Source organism: Vulpes vulpes, chromosome 1, assembly GCF_048418805.1.
Source record: "Vulpes vulpes isolate BD-2025 chromosome 1, VulVul3, whole genome shotgun sequence".
Taxonomy (NCBI): Eukaryota; Metazoa; Chordata; class Mammalia; order Carnivora; family Canidae; genus Vulpes; species Vulpes vulpes.
In genome coordinates this window covers 113,483,745-113,508,113 of record NC_132780.1, presented here as the reverse complement: position 1 = coordinate 113,508,113, position 24,369 = coordinate 113,483,745, and positions in this window count along the sequence as shown.

The following is a 24,369-nucleotide window of genomic DNA, read 5'->3' as shown; positions in this document are numbered from 1 at the left end:
GAAGCAGACTCATTGCTGAGCAGGGAGCCTGATGTGGGACTCGATCCCAGGACCCCAGGATCATGACCTGTGCCAAAGGCAGATGCTCAACGACTGAGCCACCCAGGTGCCCCCTAAAATAATTTTTAAAAGATTAACTCCTTACTCCCAAATTTCTAAACCATCTCTATAGACATTGTTTGCTTAACCAAGAAGATATTTTTAATTGTTTAAACACTTATTAACATAATAAACACTTTACACAATACAATTGAGGACATTCCAAATAATTGAGGGATCAAACTAATAGTGGTTTAAATGTAATAGAAAGCATTTTATTTCATTTACAATCATCTTAGATTTACCCAAAATTTGAATTCTTAGAAATATTTAAGGTTTAGCTTAGCCAAAATGCTGAAAGAGGATTTTTAGTAATTTTTAAAAATGAATGTGTGCATAAAACCTTACCGAAAGCAACTGAAGTGAATGTTTTTGAGGAAACTATGAATGGTTATCTATAATGTAACCCTTTTGTTTCACTCCCTCTCATTCTAGGCAGTCTCAATTTTCTCCTCCAACCACTCAAATGTCCAAAAAACTCTTACATATCTTTCGGCCAACCCTATCTTTAGGTCAACAGATATAAATTAAGTATAATAATAATAAAAAAAAAGAAACTACTACTTTTATGGAGCACCTGAGTGACTCAATCAGTTAAGCATCCAACTCTTGATTTTGGCTCAGGTCACGATCTTGGAGTTGTGAAATCAAGCCCTGCCTCAGGCTCCACACTCAGCAGGGGATCTGCTTGGGATTTTCTCTCTCCCCCTCTTCCTCTGCCCCTCCTCACCCTTCTCTCTTGCTCTCTTTCTCTCTCTCAAAAAACAAAACAAAACAAAACAAACAAACAAAAAAAGAGTATGAAACTTCAAAAATAAATAAATAAAAATAAAATTCCCATTCCAGGTTGAACATAGAATAAGGCACAAAGTTCTTGACCTGGCAATCATACCTCCACATATTCTTCTCCCAAATCACCTTTCCTTTTACTGCCCCACCGAGCCCCATAGAAATGTTACAAAAGCAAAAACCACCATATTCTTTAACTTGAAGACATATTTGCCTGCCATATCCAGAATTCTAACTTATCTTTGTTGAAATGCACTTTTATGGCCTCCAATCCCTAGATCTAGCTCCTTCCATCTGGCAAGAATCCTAGCCATCCTTCAGGGCCCATGTCATAGGTTATGCCTTCCACAAACACTTCCATGATTATCCCAACAAATGGGTATTTCTCCTTTCTCTGAACTTTGTATCCAGATGGAACAGTACAGTAGAAATGGTCCAGGAATTGGAATGAGATCAGTTTCAAACCCCAGCTCTTCCAATTATATGACTACTGCCACCGTAATTCAGGTTTTTTTCACTGTAAAACAGGTCTACTTTGTAGGGTTCTTGCAAGATTAAGTGAAATAACAGGGTAAATATCTAGGAAATTATGTAGCATATAATGGTCTTGCAGATCCAACTAGTATTAGGAGACACATCCATCAATTTTGTGACACTCAGGTTTTGTTTTGTATCCTCTTATTTTGTGAACAAATGTTTCCCATCATAGAATATGAATCTTTAAAGAAATAAGAGTATTGTGCCCCATTTTATAGCTTAAGTCTACTCCTCTATCATTCTAGTGTCTAGTGCTTACTCAATGTTAGTTAAAGATAGAAGAGAGGAAAGAAGGAAGAGGGAGGGAAGGATGGTTGACATTCACTTTACTTCTTAAAGCAAATTACATGGAATATAGTATTTCTATTTATGAAGGGGCAAGTTAAGAATCACTGCCTAGTAAATATTGTAATTGCTAAGCTGCTAAGACATACTACATGTCATTGCAGGAAAACATTTTCTTAAAAACCATAGTATGTTCTTATTGGATGAGTAAAAATATCATGGATTTATAGACCTGGAAGAGATTCTAAGAAATTGTTTAACTTAGCTTCTCCCTTCAAACAGAACTGCACCTGCTTCATAGAAACGAAGACGAGGGCTGTCATCATAGGGGAGGAAAGTGAAGTTCCTGCAGAGAACACACAGACTGCTCCAGAGCCTCCATAGACACCTGCTGCTGAAAATGCTGGTGGTAATCATGTGAGCTCCAGCAGGGCCACTGTTAAAACTTCTTGTTTCCCCATTCACAGAGATTTGACTACTCTCGTTTATAGTAGTGCCAGAAAGTTCTTGGGGGAGATAATGGGAGGCAATGAAACTCATAGGCAGGGAAATAGGACAGTATGATTCAAGTTATGGGTGCGGGGTGCGGGGGTGGGCGCCTTGGATAAATGAGTTAAAAGGTTACCAACAGAAGTTAGTAAAATCAAATTTCCATTTCCATGTAAACATCCAAATAATTTGATCTTGCCGAGATCTATGCGAAAATTTCTAAGGTTATCAATAGATGCAGAAGGACAGATACTGTGTAGCATCATTTACTTGAGAAATCTAAAAAAGAAAAAAAAAAGTCAAACTCATGGAAACATTGCAGAAAAGTGGTTACTAGGTTTGGTGGGGGGTAGGGTAGAGAATAGGGAGAGGCTGGTAAAAAGGTACAAATTTTCAGTTGTAAGATAAATAGGATCTGAGGATATGATGTGTAACTATAGGTATTGTATAACTGAAAATGACTAAGAGAGTAGAATTTAAATGTTTCTCTCCACCCCCCGCCCCCCCCACCAGAAAAGTAATCTGTAAAGTAATGAATGTGCTAATTAACTCAATAGTGGGAGTCTTTTCACAAGATCTTATAACTTTGTCAATTATATTTCAATGAAGCTAAAAAGAAAAACACAAAAACCAGTCTCTAAAACATTGCAATATTCCATATTCAATGGTCCTCAAGATGAGATGAAGAAAATTAACTTTAAGAATGCCTTTTTGAACTTCAGAGCTCAAATTAACTATTCAATCAGAACATTAGAACTGACAATTTTGTTAGTTATACTTCAATCAAGCTGAAAAAAAAAAAAAAAGAAATCATCGCTAAAGCCAATGCCATGAAGATTTCTCTCCTATGTCCTCTTCTAGATGTTTCATAGTTTTAAGGCTTACATTTAGGTTTTTAATTTGAGTCAAATTTTATGTATGGTATAAAGTAAGGGTCCAATTTCATTATTTTTTATGTGGATGTAGTAAAAATATCGTGGATTTTTATATTTATTTTATCATTATATAGTCTTAGAACTTGTATCAAAGATCATTTGAGTATATGCAGGAGGGTTTATTTCTGGGATCTCTACTCTGTTCCTTTGGTATAAACGTATGTCTTTATGCTGGTACCATACTGACTGATTACTGTAGTTTGGTAATATGTTTTAAAATCAGGACATGTGAGACCTTCAGCTTTGTATTTTTAAAAGACTATCTTGACTATCAGGGATCACTCAAGATTCCACATGAATTTAAGAATTTTTTTCTATTTCTGTAAAAAAAAAATGCCATTGCAGTTTTGGTAGAGAGAGATTGCATTTAATCTATTGACTGCTTTGGGTACTATGAACAGTTTAACAATGTCTTCCAATCCATGAACATGAAATACATTTTTATTCATTTGTCTTTTTAAATTTCTTTGAGGAATATTTTGCAGTGTGGGTCTTTTTACCTGGGATACATTTCCTTGTAAGTATTTTATTCATTTTCAGGCTGCTGTAAATGGGATTTTCTTAATTTCCTTTTTAGATTGCTCATTGTTAGTATAAAGAAATGCATCTGATGTTTGGGTGTTGGTTTTATATACTGTAAGTTTGCTGGATTTATTTATTAATTCTAACAGCTTTGTGTATGTGTACATCAGGATTTTCCACATAAAAAGTCATGTCATCTGCAAACAAAGATTTTACCTCTTCCTTTCCAATATGGATGGCTTTTATTTCCTTTTCTTGTCTCTTTGCTCTAGCTAGACTTCCAGTACTAGTTGAACAGAAGTGGCAAGAGTGGGCATCCTTGCCTTGTTCCTGATCATAAAGGAAAAAGCTTTCAGGCTTTCCCCAATGAAAATGATGTTAGCTGTGGACTTGTCTTATATGGCCTTTACTATGTAAGTTATTCCCTTCTATTCTAGTTTGTTGAGTGTTTTAATCATGAAAGGGTGTTGAATTTTGTCGAATGCTTTTGCTGTGTCAACTGAAATGATCATATGGGGTTTTTTCCCCTTCATTCTGTTTAATGTGGTATATTACATTGTTTTTTATATGTTACCGCATTCTGGGATTCCAAGAATAAATCCCACTTGGTCGTGGTGTGTAATACTTTTAATATGCTGTTGAATTCAGTTTGCTATTATTTTGTTAAGGATTTTTCCATTAATATTCATCAGAGATATCAGTCTGTAGCTTTCTTTTCTTACAGTATCTTTGGTTTTGGTATCAGGGTCAGAGTAATACTGGCCTCATAAAATGAGTTTGGAAGTGTTCCCTCCCTTCCAATTTTTTGGAAGAGTTTGAAGAAAATTGGCATTAATTTTTCTTGGAATGTTTGGTAGAATTCTCCAGTGAAGCCATCTGATACTGTGTTTTCTTTGTTACCAGACTTTTGATTACTTATTCAGAATCCAAATTTGTGATAGATCTGTTCATATTTTTTAATTTCATCAGGATTCAGTCTTGGTGTGTTGTATATTTCTGGGAATTTGTCCATTTTTTTCTAGGTTATCTAATTTGTTGGCATATATTTGTACTCAGTAGTTTCATCATCCTTTTTTCCCTGTGACATCAGTTGTAATGTCTCCTTTCATTTCTGATTTTAGTTATTTAAGTCTTCTCCCTTTCTTTCATGGTAATAGCTATTTGTCAGTTTAGCGATTTTTAAAAAAAAAACAGCTCTTGGGGCACCTGAGTGGCTCAGTTGGTTGAGTGGCTGATTCTTGACTTTGGCTTTTAGCTCATGATCACAGGGTCCTGACATCAAGCCCCGCATGGGCTCTGCATTCAGCAGGAAGTCCACTTGAGGATTCTCTCTCTCCTCTCCCTCTGCCCTCCGCCCCCTCCCACTCACACATGTTCTCTAAAATAAATAAATAAATATTTTAAAAAATCTCCAATTTGTAATTTTCCCCTATTGTTTTTCTACTCTCTTTCACCTGTTTCTACTCCAATATTTATTATTTCTTTCTTTCTGCTTAACTTTGAGTGTAGTTCTTTTTTTTTTTTTTTTTTTTTTTTTTTTTTGGTTCTTTGAGGTATAAGATTGGGTTGTTTATTTGAAATCCTTCTTCTTTTTAAATGACCACTATAAACTTACCACTCTGTACTGCTTTCACCGCATCCCATATGTTTTGATACACTGTTTTAATTTTCATTTTTCTCAAGAAATTTTCTGATTTTCCTTGTAATTTTTTTTCTTTGGTTGGTTGTCTAAGAGTATATTGTTTAATTTCCACATAATTGTGAAATTTCAGTTTCCTTCTGCTACTGAATTGTAGTTTCATTCGTTTTGGTTAAAAAAAAACTTGGTATGACTATTAATAAATTTAAAAATCCAGTCCCCCAGAGACATAGTACATGATTTCATTTATATAGCAGTCTTGAAATGACAAACTTACAAAATTAGAGAACAGGTTAGTAGTTGCCAAGAGTCAGGAATGGGAAGGAAGTGAGTGTGGCTATGAAAGGTGGCAAAAGGGATCCTTGTAGATTGTCTATAACATTGCCAATATCCTGGTTGTGATAGTGTACTATAGTTGGTAAGATATTATTGGAAAAACTGGGTAAAAGGGTCTATTCTGTATTTTTGTACAATTGCATTTGAATCTATCATTATTTCAAAATTAAAAGTTTAATTAAAAAAATCCTTAGAGAGGCAAGTATAGCAGTCAGATAAGAACAAGCTTCCATTCCCAATTTATCATTAATACGTGTTTCTTTGGTCACTGTCTTAAGCTCCCCGAATCTGAAGTCCCTTGTCTGTCAATGGGTTTAGAAGCACCAATCTCACAGAGGTGTAGCAAGGATTCAGTGAATGTACAGGAAGCCTATTTCTAGACACATAGTAAATAGTTTAAAGAACACCATACTTAGTTATTATTGCACATTCTCTCTCTCAATACAGTCTATGGCTGATGAGCATCATTTTAGGGAGAGAGGAGAAATATCAAGATAGAAAAACAGGAAGACTTGCTTTTCACATTGAAGCTGGGCAAAGGCTTACTGTAAATATCTCAGATGTATGAATTATAATGAGACACAAATGCATTTATAATTAAACTAAACAATTTTATGAACTGGAAACAAAATTGCTGCCCAGATTTTTGCATCTCTCTCTCTCTTTCTCTCTCTCTCTTTTTTTTAATGAAACAGAGAACCAATTAAAAAGCCCTGAGTAGAAGCCTGAATAAGTATTAAACAGAGGCACAAAAGTGATAAAGATAATTCCTTTCTAGTTTCCTAAATTGCTAGCAATAATAAGTAGAATCAATTAAAGTTTTCCTAATATGACCTTTCTTCTTCCTTGAAAAGAAATTTCTAAGATATTTACACTCACATGAAATAAATTCTCCAGGGTTTAGCATGGGGAATTTTTTTTTCTCAAAATTAGAAGAGGCTATAAAGTACTCAGGGCATGTGGACCATCTCTTTTCAAGAATAGTGGTAGATGGCGGTAACACAGGGAACTGAAGTCCTTTGAAAATATATATAAATTATATATATAATATATATACATATATTGTATATACATATACATGTATAATATATATTCATATATATGTATATATATATACGTATACACACACACACGTATATACAATGATTGCTTTTGTCTTTTTCCCTGTCAAGCAGCTAATCATCAACCAAATGGACTGAACACCATTTGCATGTTTCATCTGTCCTGATCATCAGTTCCTAAAAAGGGAGGAAAAGAAACACTCTAGGTCAGGATAAATTTAAGCAGTCTGTAAAGTCAAGGATATCATGACATCCTTTGTACTTTAAACCATCATGGATTCAATAACTCATGGAACATGAAAATTAAACTTTGAAAGAGAGAACAAAAGAACCCTGCATAACATGGAGAATATGATTTTCTTAATGAGATTTTGCTATTTGTGAAGATAAATCTATTACCCTGGTGAAATGGAAAGAGCATGGACACTGAAATCAGAAAAAAATGTAGTCCAATTACTTGCTGTGTGACTTGAGACAAGTTATTAACCTATTTGAGCTGCAAAACTGAAACTGGGATGAAAGCAGCTGTCTTGTTGGTAGTTCTGGAACTAAATGAGAGCACATGGATTATGTGCCTACCTTAGTGCCTAGCTCAAAACAGGAGCTCACTACAGTGTTAGCTCTTTTCTTTCTTTGCCCTTATACCTTTCATTTCTCTTGTCATCGTGGCTTATCATTGGGCTGAGCTTATTATTACTCCCAGCTTTTGATCATGAAATTGTTCCTTAAGGACTGAACCCTGATTTTTCATGGCAAGGCTGAAGGAAGACATGATGCCTATCAAGTCTGAATATTTCACTTCTAGGGTATTATCGACGAATAAATCCTTCAAAATCAATTGCAACCTACACATATCAAAATTCACATAACATTCATTCTTTGGAATATTGAGGAGTGATGGGTAAAGGGAATGGAGGTTAGAGAGGAGTTCAAATCCAGTGACAGAAAGCCCGTCATGGATCAATGGGTTCATTCCCATTGATCTCGCAAAGTGCATGTTCTCCCCTACAACCTGAAGTGAAGGTCTCTGAGTGAGGCAGACAAGTGCAAACATCTGCTTCTAACCCAGTTTCAGCCACCAAAAATTCAGAAAATTGCTAGTGATAAAGTGGTTGTCTCCTTGAATGAGAAAAGGAAGATGTGGTACCTATGCATCAAGAAGCAGGAATCTGGGTTTAAGCCAAAGTCAGAGGGTCCTTTGATTACTTAACCATTATATCTTCACTTCACTTATGCATTAACTTTTTCTTAATAGAAGCAACATACCACAGTAGGACACCGACATGTCAACAAATGTTAATAATAACGCGCATGAAATAGCAGTCAGAAAACTGATCCTTGGGACACCAGGGTGGTTCAGCCTTGGGCTCAGGGCATGATCCTAGAGTCCTGGGATCGAGTCCCACATTGGGCTCCCTGCATGAAGCCTGCTTTTCCCTCTGTCTGTATCTCTGCCTCTCTCTCTGTGCCTCTCATGAATAAATAAATGAAACCTTAAAAAAAAAAAAAAGAAAAAGAAAATTGATCCTTACATAAGCTTCTGGTGGTGCTGTACCAAAAAGTGAGAGACCCAACCCAGAGCCAACACCAACCATCCATCATGGGAATGAAGGCATCTAGAATCAGCCAGCCCCAAGCTGACCAACCAATTATCTGAGAATATGATAATCCCAGCCAACACTAAAAAAGTAGAAGAATTTCCTAGGTGAGTCCAGCTCTGTGATATTGTGATTTGTAGCAAAAAATATTTATTTGGTCTTGTCCTCATTTCTGGTGCCTCCAAAACCCCTTGGAATTTCTTAAGTGACAAGAGAAATAAAGGGGTCCTTCGTTATTTAATGTGGTGACTTTTGGATGTAGCTAAGGACAGGGACCAGTTGCCCTAAGAATGGACCATGTGATTAAAGAGTTGAAATTCTCAGTTCCACCCCCACTAACCTACAGGGAAGGAAGAGGAGCTGGAAGTTCAATCAATCACTAATGGCTAATGATGTAATCAATACTGCCTCTTGATAAAGCCTCTGAAAAAACTAAAATGATGGGGTTTGAAAGCTCCTAGCCTGATGGAACATGTGGAGGTCCTGGGGGAATGGCATGCTTGCTCTCAGACACGACATGGAAGCTTTGCACCCCTTCCCTATACTTTGCTCCATGAATCTCTTCTATCTGGCTCTTCCTGAGTTATATCCTTTTATAATTAACCAGTAATCTGGCAAATAAAATGTTCTCTGAGTTCTGTGAGCCACTCTAGCACATGAATCAAGCCCAAAAAAGGATAATTGGAACCTCCAATCTATAGCCAATCTGTCAGAAGCGCAGGTGACAACCTGAACTTGTGACTGACATGCGAAGCTGGGGAGAGGAGCAGTTTTGAAAGCCTAAGCCCTTGACCTGTGTGATCTGATGCTGTCTCTAGGGAGACTGTACCAGAATTGAGTTGACAGGTGGACCCCTGGTGGTGTCAGAGAATTGGTTGCTGGGGAGGGGAGGGGGGCGCACATTGTAACTGGGTACAGAATCATAAATCCAAGTTGCCGATTAACAGAATTATAACCAAATACATAGTTATATTTGTAAGCCACTAATTTCGGGCTTGGATTTTTTACCTCATGATAGATTAACAACACACTAGGTAAGAGTGTGCTTACTTGGTATGCTTGTGATACAAAATAAAAGTCAGACACAGGAAGCCTGTTACTCCCACCTTCCGTTTTTCTTATATCTTACTGGCTTTTCTCTTTCCTTTTTTCCCCATGATATTTCTGCAACCTTTGGGATTACTGACCACCCTCTTTTTTAAATGCCTGCCTTGATTTTCTTCACTGATCTTTGCTGGCATCCTCAATCTCACCAAGTCTCCAAGTCTCCTTCCAGTCCCTTTTGCTAGTGTCTCTTCCTGCAGATTTTCAGCACGCCACTTCTTGACTCTCTGCTCTTCTCTTTCTGTCTCACTCCTCTTGGTGAACTCACCCCAATGGCTTCGTCTTGAGAATAATCCCATCCTGAAGACACATAGGTTTTTACTATAACCTTGATCTCTGTATATCATTGGTTTTCAATAAGTACCTGGGAATTTCTTTTTATACAGAAAACAAAATACAGGCATAGGTATGCTTATGCTTTGTTACATTGCACTTTGTTTTATTATGCTTTTTAAGTATGGCTTTTTTTTTACAAATTGAAGGTTTGTGGCAATTTTTCTAACAGCAGCATGTTCTTACTTTTTGTCTCTGTGTCACATTTCAGTAATTTTCAAAAGATCTCAAGCTTTTTTATTTTTATTATATTTGTTACGGTGATATGTGAGCAGTGATCTTTGATATTACTATTATAATTGTTTTGGAGTGTCCATATAAGACAGTAAAGTTAATGGTAAATGTGGTGCGTGTTCTGAGTACTCTACCCAACAGCCGTTCCCCATCTCTCCCCATCCTGGGTCCTCTCTATTCCCTGAAACACATAAATACTGAAATTAGGCCAATTAAAAACGCTAAGGTGGCCTCTAAGTGTTCAAGTAAAAGTTACACGTTTCTCACTTTAAATCACAGCTAGAGATGACTGATCTTAATGAGGAAAGTATGTCAAAAGCCAAGATAGGCCAAAAGCTAGGCTTCCTGCACCAAATGGTGTGCCAAGTTGTGAACAAAAAGGAAAAGTTCTCAAAGGAAATTAAAAGTGTGACTCCAGTAAACACACGAAAGATAAGAAAGCGAAACAGTCTTGTTGCTGATAGGGAAAAAGTCTTAAGAGTCTGGATTGAAGATCAAACCAGCAGCAACATTCCCTTCAGCCAAAGCCTAATCGAGAGCAAGGCCAGAACTGTCCTCAATTCTAAGCAGGCTGAGAGGTGAGGCAGCTGCAGAAGAAAAGTGGGAATCCAGCAGAGGTTGGCTCCTGAGGTTTAAGGAAAGAAGCCAACTCCGTAACATAAAAGTGCCAGGGGAAGCAGCAAGTGCTGATGTAGAAGCTGCAGCAAGTTGTCCAGAAGATAAGTCATGAAGGTGGCTGTACTGAACAGCAGATTTTCAATGCAGACAAAACAGCCTTCTATTGGGAAAAGATGTCATCTAGGACTTTCATAGCTAGAGAAGAGAAGTCAATGCCTGGCTTCAAAGCTTCAAAAAACCGGTGGGCTCTCTGTTAGGAGCTAAGGAAGCTGATGCCTTGAAGTTGAAGCCAATGTTCATTTTCCATTCTGACAATCCTAAGGCCCTTAAGAATTCTGCTAAATTTATACTGTCTGTGCTCTAGAAATGGAACAACACAGACTGGATGAGTAATTTTCACTTTCAAGTCTCATTATTTAAGAAATACATTTCTTAAGACAGTGGCTGTCATTGATAATGATTACTCTGATAGATCTGGACAAAGTCAATTGAAAACCTTCTGGAAAGGATTCACCATTCTAGATATCATTAAGAACTCACATGATTCATGGGCAAAGGTCAAAATATCAACACTCACAGTTTGGAAGAAGCTGACTCCAACCGTAATGGATGACTTTGAGGGATGCAAGACTTGAGTGGAGGACATAACTGCAGATGGGATAGAAATAACAAAAGGACTGGAATTAGAAGTGCAGCGTGACGCTCAGATGATGGTTAGCCCTTCTTAGCAATCAAATATTTTTAAATTAAGGTACATGCATTGTTTAGTTTTGTTGTTTTGTTTTTTAGACATAATGCTATTTCACACTTTGTTGACTACGGTATAGTGTAAGCATAACTTTTATAAACACTGGGAAACCAAAAAATTCATTTGATTTGCTCTATTGTGATAGTCACTTTATTGTGGTGCTCTAGAACCAGACCTGCAGCATCTCCAAGGCACATTGACTGTGATTCTCAGAATTTATGTCTGATAATACTGAAAACATCTGGAAATCTCTTAAGGGGTCCTGATTTCAAGAGTTTTCCCACCTGACTATAATTTTGCATAGTAAATTCAGGTCCAAATATTTCCCATCTTTGATGAAGAAGCCAGAAACAAACAAATGAAAGAGCTAGTATGAGTTCAAGTCAACAGTAAACCCAAGGACACAAGATAAATGAGAGATTCGGGCATTACGCGCTCACAGGTAACGTGCTGAGACACCATTTTGCACTTCTCGCTTAAGCATTCAGAGATGCTTCTGCCAGTTTCAAACAGGAATCCACATGTAGCTTTGGGCTTCAAAGAATGAAATAAAACAATAATTTCAATTTTATAAGTCCTCAGAGTGAAAACAACTGAGACCGTAGCCTTTTTCTGGCTGTTGTGTGTTCCAGTCCCTGCAGGCCAATTAAGTTCTTTCAAAGCCCCAGCAAGGGCTTGAAGGTTAATTAAAATGTGTGATTTAGGAAAAGCTGAGGATAGTATATAGTGCACATACTCCACCAGCTGCCTTCGAAGCAACATTTAATTAACCAGCAGTGAGGCTCAGCACCTGCTTTTTTTTTCTCCCATTTCTGCACAGACACCATGGAAGCAGAGGGCCAAGGTCTCGGTAGGTAATGCGCGTAAAGACAGTGAGGGGAACATCTATCCATGCCTCACTTCCACTCTCCCCCCTCCCCTTAGAGAGGGATCCTGCTTTTTTGGTGTCTTCATTATCATACTGTCCTAAGACTTCCTCCCACAAATAATAGGTCCTGCCCCACTGCCCCTCCCCCAAAGCCCCACCTCCTACGCCCCCTCTACACACTACTTCCCACCTATTTTCTGCTTTTCACAGTGGCAGCTACTTGGCTACTTAGCCAATGGCCTGTTGAGATGCTAACTTTCGCTGTCAATGCCTGAATTTTAACTGAAGGGTCTATGTGATGAAAGCCCATCAGATCCCTGTCTCCTAGTATTCACACCCTTGTAAAATCTGCTCCACATATTTTACCAGAGTTAGCCTGGGTGATCAATAGCTGGTAACAGAAGTGATGGTATATCATTTCTAACATTAGGTTATAAGAAATATTTCCATCTTAGGAGAGGCCTTTTTAGTCTCAAGGCATGGAAATTCATGTGAATGAGCTTGGAGGTGGCTCCTGTGACCCCCGTTAAGCCTTCAGAGCCTATAGACTTGCTTGATTGCTTGGCTGCAACTTCATGAGATCCTGACCTCGTACCACCCAGCTAAGTCGCTCCCAGATTCATAACCTACTGAAACTGTGAGATAAGCATTTTGTTGTCTTCAACTACTAAGTTTGGGTATAATTTGTTAGGCAATAGTAGATAGCTAATATAGAATGCTGGGTCTTTCCCACATGATGGAAACATCTGACAGTACACAGAGGCGACTTGCTGTAGAGTGAGCTGGGCACCCTTTCCTGGGGGCTTCTAGGAAAAAAGGACAAGGAGAGCAGACACTCGGAAAAGTGTCACGTGGTGGTGGTGGTGGGGACCAATAGGAGAGTGTTGCTGGGCAGAAACAGCTGCACAGAAGAATGAAAGAAGTAACTGCTCAGGATACCAGGGTTTTCCCTTATCAGATTGGGCTCTGAAGCCTCTTCTGTCCCCCCCCCCCCCCCTTCTCTCTTCCTCAAGCCTCAGACACCCTGAGGCTCTAGACTGGCTACATTTTGTCCTGTCAGACGTTTATCTCACATTATCTCTATCAAGGTATGTATCTCCTTTCTTTCTCTCCATGATTCCTTTGGGGTGATGACATACATCTGTGTTCCATGCATGAAGTGAGCTTTTGTGTAATGTTTCCCAAATGGCTAGTCAGGAGGAAGGATCATGGCACAGGAGAGAGGAAGATATGAGTCCTGTCTGGTGGATTAACGAACAGAATCATGTGGGAAGACTTACTAGAATGTGGATCGTTCAGTCCTATTCAAGCCTTCATTGATTTAATGCATAGTTGCCCAAAGAGTTCAGGCACTAGTACAGGTGCAAGGATGCAAAAGTCAATAAATCAAATATCCTTGCCTGAACGAAGCTCGAATCAGAAATTTTTATTCAGGAGATTTTACTTCTTTCTGGGGCTCTGGTGTAGCCAGGCCAATCAACAACTGGCCTAATCCAACCTTAGGCCCAATATGTGACTTCCTCTTTGCATAGTCACTCTTTTTTAATATGGAATATCTGATACTTACTAAAGAATGTAACATCTATATGAGTTATAGAATATAACAATGAAATGAACATCTATGTAGCCATTACTAGCTGTCCCATCTACCTTTGCTTCCACCTCTTCCCTTCTCCTACTTTCACCAGAATCTTTCACCTCCTTGGTTAAGTTTATTCCTAAGTGTTTGATTCTTTTTGATGCTCTTGTAACTGGGACTGTTTCTTTTCTTTTTTTTTTTTTTTAAGATTTTAGGTATTTATTCATGAGAGACGCTGAGAGAGAGGCAGAAACATAGGCAGAAGGAGAAGCCTATGGTGCCAAGGATTGTTTCCTTAATTTCCTTTTTGGAAAGATTGAACTCAGTATATAGAAATGCAAGTGATTTTTTAATGTTGATTTTGTATCTTGAAAGCTTGCTGAACTCGCTTATTATTTCTAACAGTTTAGGATCATACACCATGACCAAGTGGGATTTATCCCTGCCATGCAATGATGGTTCAACATATGCAAATCAATTAATGTAACACAGCACATTAACAGAAAGAAGGATAAAAACCTCATGATCATCTCAATCAATACGGAAAATGCATTGAACAAATTCAACACCACTTCATGATTAAAAACTCAACGAACTAGGTATGAAGGAACTCACCTCAACACAACGAAGACCACATATGAAAAGGCCACAGTTAATATCATACTAAAACTGAAAGCTTTTCCACTAACATCTGGAATAAGATAAGAACAAGAACATCCACTCTTGCTATTTCTATTTAATATCCTATAGGAAGTCCTAGGTGGAGTACTCAGTCAAGAAAAAAAAAGGGGGGGTTCAAATCAGGAAAGAACTAAAAGTATCTCTGTTTGCAGATGACATAATTTTATATGTAAAACTCTAAAGAGTGACACCTGGGTGGCTCAGTGGTTGAGAGTCTGCCTTCAGTCCAGGGCATGATCCTGGAGTCCTGAGATGGAGTCCTGCCTCAGAATCCTGGCAGGGAGCCTGCTTCTCCGTCTGCCCATGTGTCTGCCTCTTCTATGTGTCTCCCATGAATGAATAAATAAAATTTAAAAAAGAAAAGAAAACTCTAAAGACTACACACACAGAAACAGAGACACACAAATATTAGAACTAATAAATTCAGTAAGATTTTAGGATACAAAATTAACACATGAAGATCAATTGCATTTCTATGATTTCTATGCATATCCATTATGATAGATTGGTGGCAGTGGGTCTACTTTGACTAGTACAAGAGGTCCTTGGACTGAACTTCAAAAGAAGGGCCACCTGCCCACCAATGGTACTTTGCAATTAGTCTTGGAGACAGGTGTTTTTCTTTTTGGGGGAGGGGCGGGGGGTGATGCAGGCATTTTAAATAAAGCAACATGCAGTGGAAATAGCATGAACTCTGGGGTCAGTCTGGCCTGAGTTCAAGTTTTCCTCCAACCACTCCCTATTTTCTGACTTTGATAAAAACTGTTTTCTCTCACTGAACCTTTGTTTCTCATCGGTAAAATGAGGCTATTAATATTTATTTCACAGCTTTGTTGTCAGAATGAGATATGGCATGGCATATATGAATGTAGAATGCCTCAAATTTAGTAGATAGCTCCATATAACGTGACTGTGAGTGGTGGCCATAGTAGAGTAAGTAGTAAGAGTAAAAGCAAAAAGCTTTATCAAGGTTGCATAAGTTATATGCCTGGGTACCAGCTTTAGGAAAGAACCCACACCCCCACCCCGGCCCCACCCAAGAATACGGAGATTTTCAGGACTCTCTTCCTTCTCAAGTTTCTTAGAAACCCTGGACAGAAGAGAGGATGTGAGCATGTTAGTATGGAGAGCGGCTAACAAGGTTACAAGTATATCTACTCCCTGTGGTGGTCCTGAATGTAGTCAAACCCAGAGTAGATTCCACCAGTTTGTGACTGGGAGGCAATATGGTGAATCGGGAAAAGCATATTTTGGCACCAGATGCCTGGAGGTTCTAATGTTTTCTCTGCAGCCTGCTTATGAGCAGTGTTAGGAGGATAGTTCCTCTCACACTTGGTTTACTCATCTACAAAATAGAAATAATATCTAACCCACTGCAAGCATTTAGTGAGGTAATATACATGAATCTCCGAACACAGTTCCTGGCATCTAGAAAATCCTCACCAAATATTAATATCCTTTCTTACTGTTCCCCCATCTGAATCATATGGCACAACTCTAATAACTCGCAGAGATTTAGAAGAAACTCCAGGGCTTAGTTATGATTCAAAAAGGAGGAGAGGTATGTTATAACCCTTTCAGATGTGCAATCAATTGCCAGGAGAGAGGAAATCATTTGTACGCCCGAATTTTTATGTTATTTGTGCTTTACTTGCAGATAGTACTTAAAATACACAGGATTCAAATAAACCTACAAAATTATTCAAACCACAGATGAAGCATAGATGAATATTTAACTGTTACTTATATAATAACAAGGACTATCTCTATGGAAGACCTAGCGATGAAAGGGGACTTAGAGCACCCCCTCCAGGCTAAATGCAAATCCCATATAGAAAGCCCATCTAGAACACTTTTTAGAAACCGAATACTAGGATGCCCGGATTCAAATCCCACCAGCCCTGCCTCAAATTAGTTGTGTGACACTGAGCAATAAATTCTCTGAGCCTCAGTCTTCTCATGTCTAGAATGGGAATAATTATAGTTCACAGGGTTGTCGTGAGAGCTTCTTTTTTTTTTTTAGAAAAGAAAACAATATATGTTAAGTGCTTATTTATACCACTGCCTGATAAGGAGTAAATGTGAGTGGACACTACCACTTTCAAGTGGCCACTGAGCTCTAGCTCGAAATTTCAGGAAAAGCCAGGACTCTCAGGCCTTCTACTGTCAGGTAGTGCTGGTCCTGCCCTCTGTTACAGATTAAAGGGAGGGTTCTCTTTATTCAACAAGATGCAGCCCCCCAATGCTCTCTCTCTCTCCTGTGGCTTCTGTCGTGAAGGGGTTCTAGTCACCCCCATTCCCTTAGCTTCTCTCCTCTAACTGCTCCCAGTTTGTCAGTGACCTTTCTGGAGTGCACCACACAGCATTAACCGACGTGGTCAAGTAAAATGGGACTGGGGTTTCCATTGGCAAAGACTGACTCTGTACCTTTACCAGTACAGAATCCCACTGGGCTAGGTTTTGGTTTGTTGTATGTAATATCATAGGATCAAGCTTATTTGGTGCTACATGTAGGCATTTATCTCTTGGGTTTTACCTTACTCATTGATCCCAGTGTTCCATCTGTTCCGTCCTACTAATAGCACTTTGAATTCTTTTTATCCCACTTGTGTGTCAGCTACAAACAAAGCTACAAACCAGACGAGAAGCTTCATCCAAATCATGAAGATAAGGGGATTTTCTTAAATTGTTGACAGTTAAGAAGAGAGCTCGTCAGCGTGTGCGACAGAAGGAGGGGGTAAGGCATCTTCTGGACCCGGCTTACCAAGGATAAGGTGGCCTGGAGTTATCTCTACAAGCCAAGGAAAGCCGCTAATCAACAGCAAAGTTAATTTACCCATTAATCAATCAATCATTGGGGAGACGCCTGAAAGAAGAAATACCCAGGCTAAAATTCACACTGAGGGAGAAGTGACCAATACCAGATACTCTCTGAGAAAATGTTTTATTAGAGACAGGTGACTGGATTCCTGAAAAAGGTAGAAAAAAAACTTTATGCAAAACAAGAAAACCGGAAACATCCCATAGAAACTGCAGTTAGATCATAATTCACTGGGGTCTGCTAATGCAAGCAGGACTTCTTTTCTAGAAATGCTGGAGGGAAAAGACTGCTGTGTCTCATAACAGATATAGACTCTCAGGCTACATGATTTACACCTTCCATATATGCAGATAACTAAGAGATAGAAAAGACAGATTCATTTCCTTCAGGGATTTGCTTTAGAATTAAGGAGAAAGAATGAAAACACATGAATAGAACACAGTCATAGCGAATAGCAAGGAGAACCCAAGGGAGACAAAAAAAAAAAAAAAAAGGTATGTGGGGGGGAATAGGGAGGAAACCAAAATATTATTGAAAACCTAGTAACTATGTGCCAAGTGATTTCCATCCATGATCTCTTTTATTCCTTGCCAAGATTCTTTAGTATGAATAATCCATTTTTATAGATGAAAAAATTGATGCTCAATGAGCTTAAGTGATTTTCTCAAGGCTCACAGGTAAGAAGCCAAATATGACTCAAACAAGGTTTATCTGCCTCCAAACCTTACGCTCCCTCAATGCAATACATTGCCTCCTTGGGTTACAGTCCATTTGGGGAGAGCAGATATACACAAACTAGACAACACAAATTATGCCAAAGAGAACCAAACTGATCATTGATAGTATTGATACTCTGGTGGCGTGGATTGGAAACTGTTTTGGAGTTCAAAAACAAAGAAAAGCAAAGGAATCTGGAAGTGTCAGACAAGGTGGCTCTGCAGGAAAGTTGGCCATGTGTCGAGTCCTGTAAGACAGGTAGAGATTGTGACTGGCAGGGTTGGGGGGGGGGGGCAGGAAAATACAAGACACTATAGGAAGAAAAGAGGAGCCATTTCTCAAGAAAGTCTATTAAGACCTAGGATGGTGATGATGTGGAGTGTGAAGGATAGAGAAGAAAAATGTGACTCCTCCAAAGTGTAACGGTGATATCACTGCTGAGGGTCAAAGGAAAAGATGCTTTTAGACAAAAGATAATAAATTACTTTTGGAATTACTGAATCTGGGATGATGGTGATTTACACAACCTAAAATCTTAGTAGAAGAGACAAACTAAAGCTGGTAAGAAAGTAGGGCTTAGAGTGGAGTTCTGAGAGGTACTTTGACATTGAGGTAGTCGCTGAACTTAAGGATCTTACTGAGAAGACTAGAAGATGAGAGACAGAGTATTGCTGAAAATCCATGATTATATAAGAGGGTCCAGTGAAAGGTCACCGGCAACCTTTTAAGACCTCAGAATGGGGCAGAGTCACAAAAGCCAAAGTAGGAGAAGGTCTCAGATGTGGTACAGTACACGGGTGGCTTCAGTTCTCCACCACTCCCTATGTCCACCCCGCAGGTGAGGTCCCATTGGTGGTGAATGTACTCCCCTGCCTGAGACTTTGGGTTTACCATTGTGACTTATTTTATCCAGTGGTAAATGGGAAGAAATGATGGTGTGCCAGCTCCAAGCCAAGGCCTCAAGAAGCCTTTCTGCTTAGCTTCTCGTGTCTCTGCTTGACAAGAACATGTCTCAGCTTTCCCACCGGTCATGGGAGGAGAACAATCAATAGAAGAGCCTCCCTGCCTGAACTCAGTACAGCAGAGCCACTCCAGCAGCCACAGCCTGAAGAGAGAGCCACTGGCCAAATCCATCCTATACCAGACGAACCCCTAACAACCTGCAAAATGTGTGAACAGTAATATCTAATTGTTTTACATCACTGAGTTTTTCGGTTGGTTTGCTACGCAGTTGCAGCCAAGCATCAGGTGAGTTGACTTTGGCAAATACGGCAGACGTAATACGGAGAAAAGATTATTGAACTTGGAAGCAGGTGGCCACTGGAGATCTTTAAGAATAAATGATGCTTCAGGAAAACTGCGAGCAGGAAAATTAGATTTCAAGGTATAAAGAACAGCAGAAGAGGTTAGGAAATGCAGTCACAAGTAGAGAAGACTTAGTTGAGAAGCCCTGAGGCTAAAATGAACAGGATAATTGTTAGCAGGATAATCAAACATCATATCCCAATAGACGTGTCTTGTGCGTATTTGGAAGTTCAGGAAAGGAATCCGTGGGCTGGGGCTGGGGAGGACAGGGAGGCTGATGGCTGTGGAGCATGAGAGCCTAAGTGTGGGGGGAAGGGTCCCCAGAAAACAGATGGAAGTGGGGTACAGCACAGAGCATAAAATGATTCTGCAATCACCAAGGAGGCATAATAAAGGAACTAAGGTCAGTTTCTGAGTCAACAGGCCACACTTCACGGAGGAGGTTTTTTGTTTGTTTGTTTGTTTTGTTTGTTTGCTTGTTTTCCAGTGAAATCCCAAGAATGTGTAGATAGCAATCATGGGAGCATGAAAGATCACATAGTGGCTCCAAAATGTATTTCCCTTATACTGACCAGGACTCTGAAGAGTGAAATATCTAATCAAGGGATGCACCCAAAAAAAAAAAAAAAAAAAAAAAGGGATGCACCCAAAGAGTTGTAATGCACTTTCCATGGTGAGAGAAGGAATCTGACATTCTACATAAAATTCTATCCCATGGGGATGCCTGGGTGGCTCAGTGGTTTAGCACCGCCTTCAGCCCAGGGTGTGATCCTGGAGTCCTAAGATCGAGTCCCATGTCGGGCTCCCTGCATGGAGCCTGCTTCTCCCTCTGCCTGTGTCTCTGCCTCTCTTTCTCTCTCTCTCTGTGTCTCTCATGAATAAATAAATAAAATATTTTAAAAATTCTATTCCATGGCTTTGAGTATTTCAAAGTGTTTCTAAGCACCCAGTCATGGTATCACATGGGGACGTGAGTTTGCGGGGGGGGGGTGCTCCAAGAGAAGAGCATGTGGTGCTGGGGTGTTGGCAGAGGAGCCCGGTACACGGCTGCAGGGAAGTGCCACTAGACACCCCCAGGCTAATAAGAGTGGCCCGTCTCAGGGTCTCCAGCACTCACGATGTCCTGAGGTTTCCTTTGGTTGGCCTGACTTCACAAACCTCAGCCGACTGTATGAAAGTACCTGCTTGAAGGCCTTTTAAAATGACAGGGCAGGGGCAGCCCTGGTGGCTCAGCGGTTTAGCATTGCCTTCGGCCCAGGGCATCGATCCTGGGGACCGGGTATCGAGTCCCACGTCGGGCTCCCTGCATGGAGCCTGCTTCTCCCTCTGCCTGGGTCTCTGCCTACACCCCCCCAGCCACTCTCTCTCATTCTGTGTCTCTCATGAATAAATAAATTAAATCTTTAAAAATAAAATAAAATGACCTAACAGGACTATGGAAAATGCCTAAGAGCAACTCACAGAGGAGGCTGGCTCCGTTTCTGAACACTGGCTTGCAGCCATGCGGCCCGAACTCGCCAAGAGCATCAGTCCGAGCGCAAGTGAAACGGGCCGGGAGGCACCTTCCTGAGGCCTTGCCCGGCAGGACCACGACCGTGGCGCCCGCCACCTGCAAGCTGTTGTGCCTCCTTTCGGCTCCAGTGGGAGGCGGGACAATGTGTAGGTCGCCTGCTCCGACCCCAGGGCAGGACCATGAGGGCCCCCAGGGCGTGGCTCTCTTTCCTGCCCTGCTCCCCAGGCTGCAGGACTGAGACCTGGATGCAGTGCCCCCGGGCCCTCGGCTGCAGCCGCGCTTGCAGGTGATGGACGCAAATGTCATTCTCCAAGCAGCTGTCACAGGGGAGATCGGGCTTGTTAAGGGCCGGGTTGGTGCAAGAGGGCGAAGGGACGCGTGGCAGGGGTTTCCTGGTGAAGGAAAAGCAGACACATCGCAACGTGCACAGATGGGAACTCGGCAGCGCAGCCTGCTCGGGCCGGAGGTGCTCTGCAAGTGCTGCTCCGGCAGGCAAGGGGTGGGCAACGTGGACGCAGTGGTGTCAGCTAGGACACCCCGAGGTACCCCAGGCTCACATTCTACAATTTCGCATTGCAGTGGGTCAGGGGGCCTGTGATTGGCAGGAACAGCTTATGCCCATCGGAACACTGAGAGCAGTTCTCTAACCAATGAGTGGGCCGTCTGTGCTGCATGCTGTCTGCTGGAAATCAGAACCTTCCTACCTTTCTATGCTCTCCTCTGGGTGGCAGGGTGAGAAGCTCAAAAACCAGAGTTCCCACACCTCCTTGCCAGTGGGCCCAATTAGATCTGGCCGATGAGAAGCCCTTATTTGAGATTTATATACACGTGGCAGGCTAAGGAGAACGGTGGGACCGAGGGAAGGAGGGTCTTTAATGAATGGTGGTCAGGGAAGGCCTCCCAGAGAAGGGGGACCTTGGAGTGGGGATCTGAAAGGAATGAGAGATCTAGTCAGGAGCCGTGTGGAGGAAGGGCTTCCTCCAGGGCAGCCTGGGAGGCCTGAACAAGCCGAACCTGACTGAGCAAGTGAGTAGGTAGAGGGCTGGGGAGGTGGGGAGGAGAAATATTCGATCAGGAAAGTGGCAGGGGCCTGTACTATGGACGGTCTTCTAGATCATGGAAGGGTTTCTGGCTTCTACTCTGAGATGGCATGCTGCTGGAGAGTTTTGAATAATACCTGTCATTGTGCTTTTGAACTATGGAGAAAACTTAAAAAAAAAAAAAAAAAATAGGGCAGCCCAGGTGGCTCAGCGGTTTAGCGCCACCTTCAGTCCAGGGCGTGATCCTGGAGACTCAGGATAGAGTCCCACGTCAGGCTCCCTGCTTCTCCCTCTGCCTGGGTCTCTGCCTCTCTCTCTCTCTCTCTCTCTCTCTGTTTCTCATGAATAAGTAAATAAATTCTTTTAAAAAAATAGAACTTTATTGGACACTTCACCAAAGAAGATACACAGATGGCAGAGATGCACGTGAAAAGTTGCTCCCACATCACAGGTCATCAGGGAAACACAAGTTCAAACACAAACTCTGACACTTCTATCAGAATGGCCAAAATCCAGAGTACCCCAACTGCTGGCAAGGATGTGGAGCAATGGGAATGCTCATTCACTGCTGGTGGCAATGCAAAATGGTACTGCCACTTAGGAAGACAGTTTGGTGTTCCTTTTTTTTTTTTTTAATGGAGCTAAGCATACTCTACCGTACGATCCAGCATTTACTCAAAGGAGTGGAAAACTTGCGCTCACACAAAACCCTTTGCGCAGATGTATGCAGCTTTATTCACAATTACCCAAACTTGGAAGCAAGCAATATATCTTCAGTAGGTGAACATGGATAAACTATGACACATCCAGATGATGGAATGTTATTCAGCACTAAAGAGTCATGAACTATCAAGCCACAAAAAGACACAGGAACCTTAAGTGCCTATTACTCAGTGAAAGAAGCTAAGAAGGCGACATACTATATGTTTCCAACTATATGGCATTCTGGAAAAGGCAAAGCTATAGAAACAATAAAAAGATTGGTGGGTTGCCAGGGGTTGGGGGAGGGAGAGATGAAGAAGAGAGTTTTAGGGCCGCGGAAATACTCTTTATGATGCTCTAACGGTGGGTCCATGTTATTATACATTTTGTCCAAACCCACAGAATGTACAGTAGCCAAGAGTGAGGCCTAACACCAACTTGCGGACTCTAGGTGACAACGGTGTGTCAATGCAGGTTTGTCGGTTGCGCTGTTGAGACTGGAAGAGGCGAGGCATGTGTGGGGGAAGGGGTAAAAGGAAATCTCAGAACCTCTGGTTCAATATTGCTGTGAACTTGAAACTACTCTATAAAAAAATAAAGTCTATTTCAAGAAACAGAGCATGGGAAAACGCAGACACAGCATTCTACTCTCAAAAGCCACACTGCGCACCACTTCCCACCCGCCCACTACTCCTCAAACACAATCTATTGGCTTCTTGAGTTTTATTTGAAAACAATCAGGTTTTGCCTTCCTAACAAGCCAGTTTATGAAGTGACTATGAATTCTGACATCCGGCCCTTACCGGAATTTTCTGCAAATTGCGGCATAAAGGCTAGTCCCTGGATGGGCTACAAGATAATGTTGGATTTAAGGAGAGGCAAGAGACTAAAGAGGAATAGTAAGTTTGTGCTAAGCAAGAAGATGCCTGCACTTGGCTGAGATGGTTTGCCTGGGAAGAATGCCCACTTGACATTAGAAACGTGGAGGAGGCTCCAGCCCAAGGCCTGTGAGAGTCCCACAGCAGCCGGGCCTCTGTTCCACTGTGCTGAACAGCTGCTCTCCTCTGAGGACTCACTTCAGTTCCTAGGGGCTGCACAAAAATACTGTGCTAAGTAAGACTTGTCCAAGCCCAGGGCTTCCAGCACAAAAGCCAGCTCCCGAAACAAGCAGTTGGAAGCCAAAGGAGATTCCAAGAAAGTGCTAAAAAAGAAGAGAGGAAGAGGAAGGGGGTAGGGGAGGAGAAAAGAAAAGGAAAAAGAAAAAAAAAGGATTTAGACTATCCCACGAAACACTCTGATTGAGGACTGCATGAAGGGAAAAAAAAAATCCCTAACTAAATAAAAGACAGAAAAATATCTGAGTTTCATTAACTGACCTTAGCCAGAACTAACATAAAGAAGAATGCCAGGCTGACTTTAGAAACATTCTCAACTGAAAAGATGAGAGAGGTTATTAAAGCTTTTATTTGTTGCTTGGTTCAATCAAACCCTTTCCCCAGTAAGCCTCTCACCTAAAGCCCCATTTGGGAAAATAACATCTAGTCATTAAAAAAAAAAAAAAAACAAACTTTCCATTCTATGTAGACATGAAAATAGTTTAAAACGTCAATTGTACAGCCAGAACTCAGAGGGCTGTTAACACACAAATAACTGAGTTTTTAAGAGGCACTCCTGCCTCTAATAGCTCACCTTGTCAAGACCCTCCTGCCCTCCTCCCCCCTCCACACACACGGCACACCACACTTGTGTCGCTCCTCTTGCGGGCTCTGCATGTCACATACCAGCCCACGCACACACACAAGCTGGTTCCCCTCAT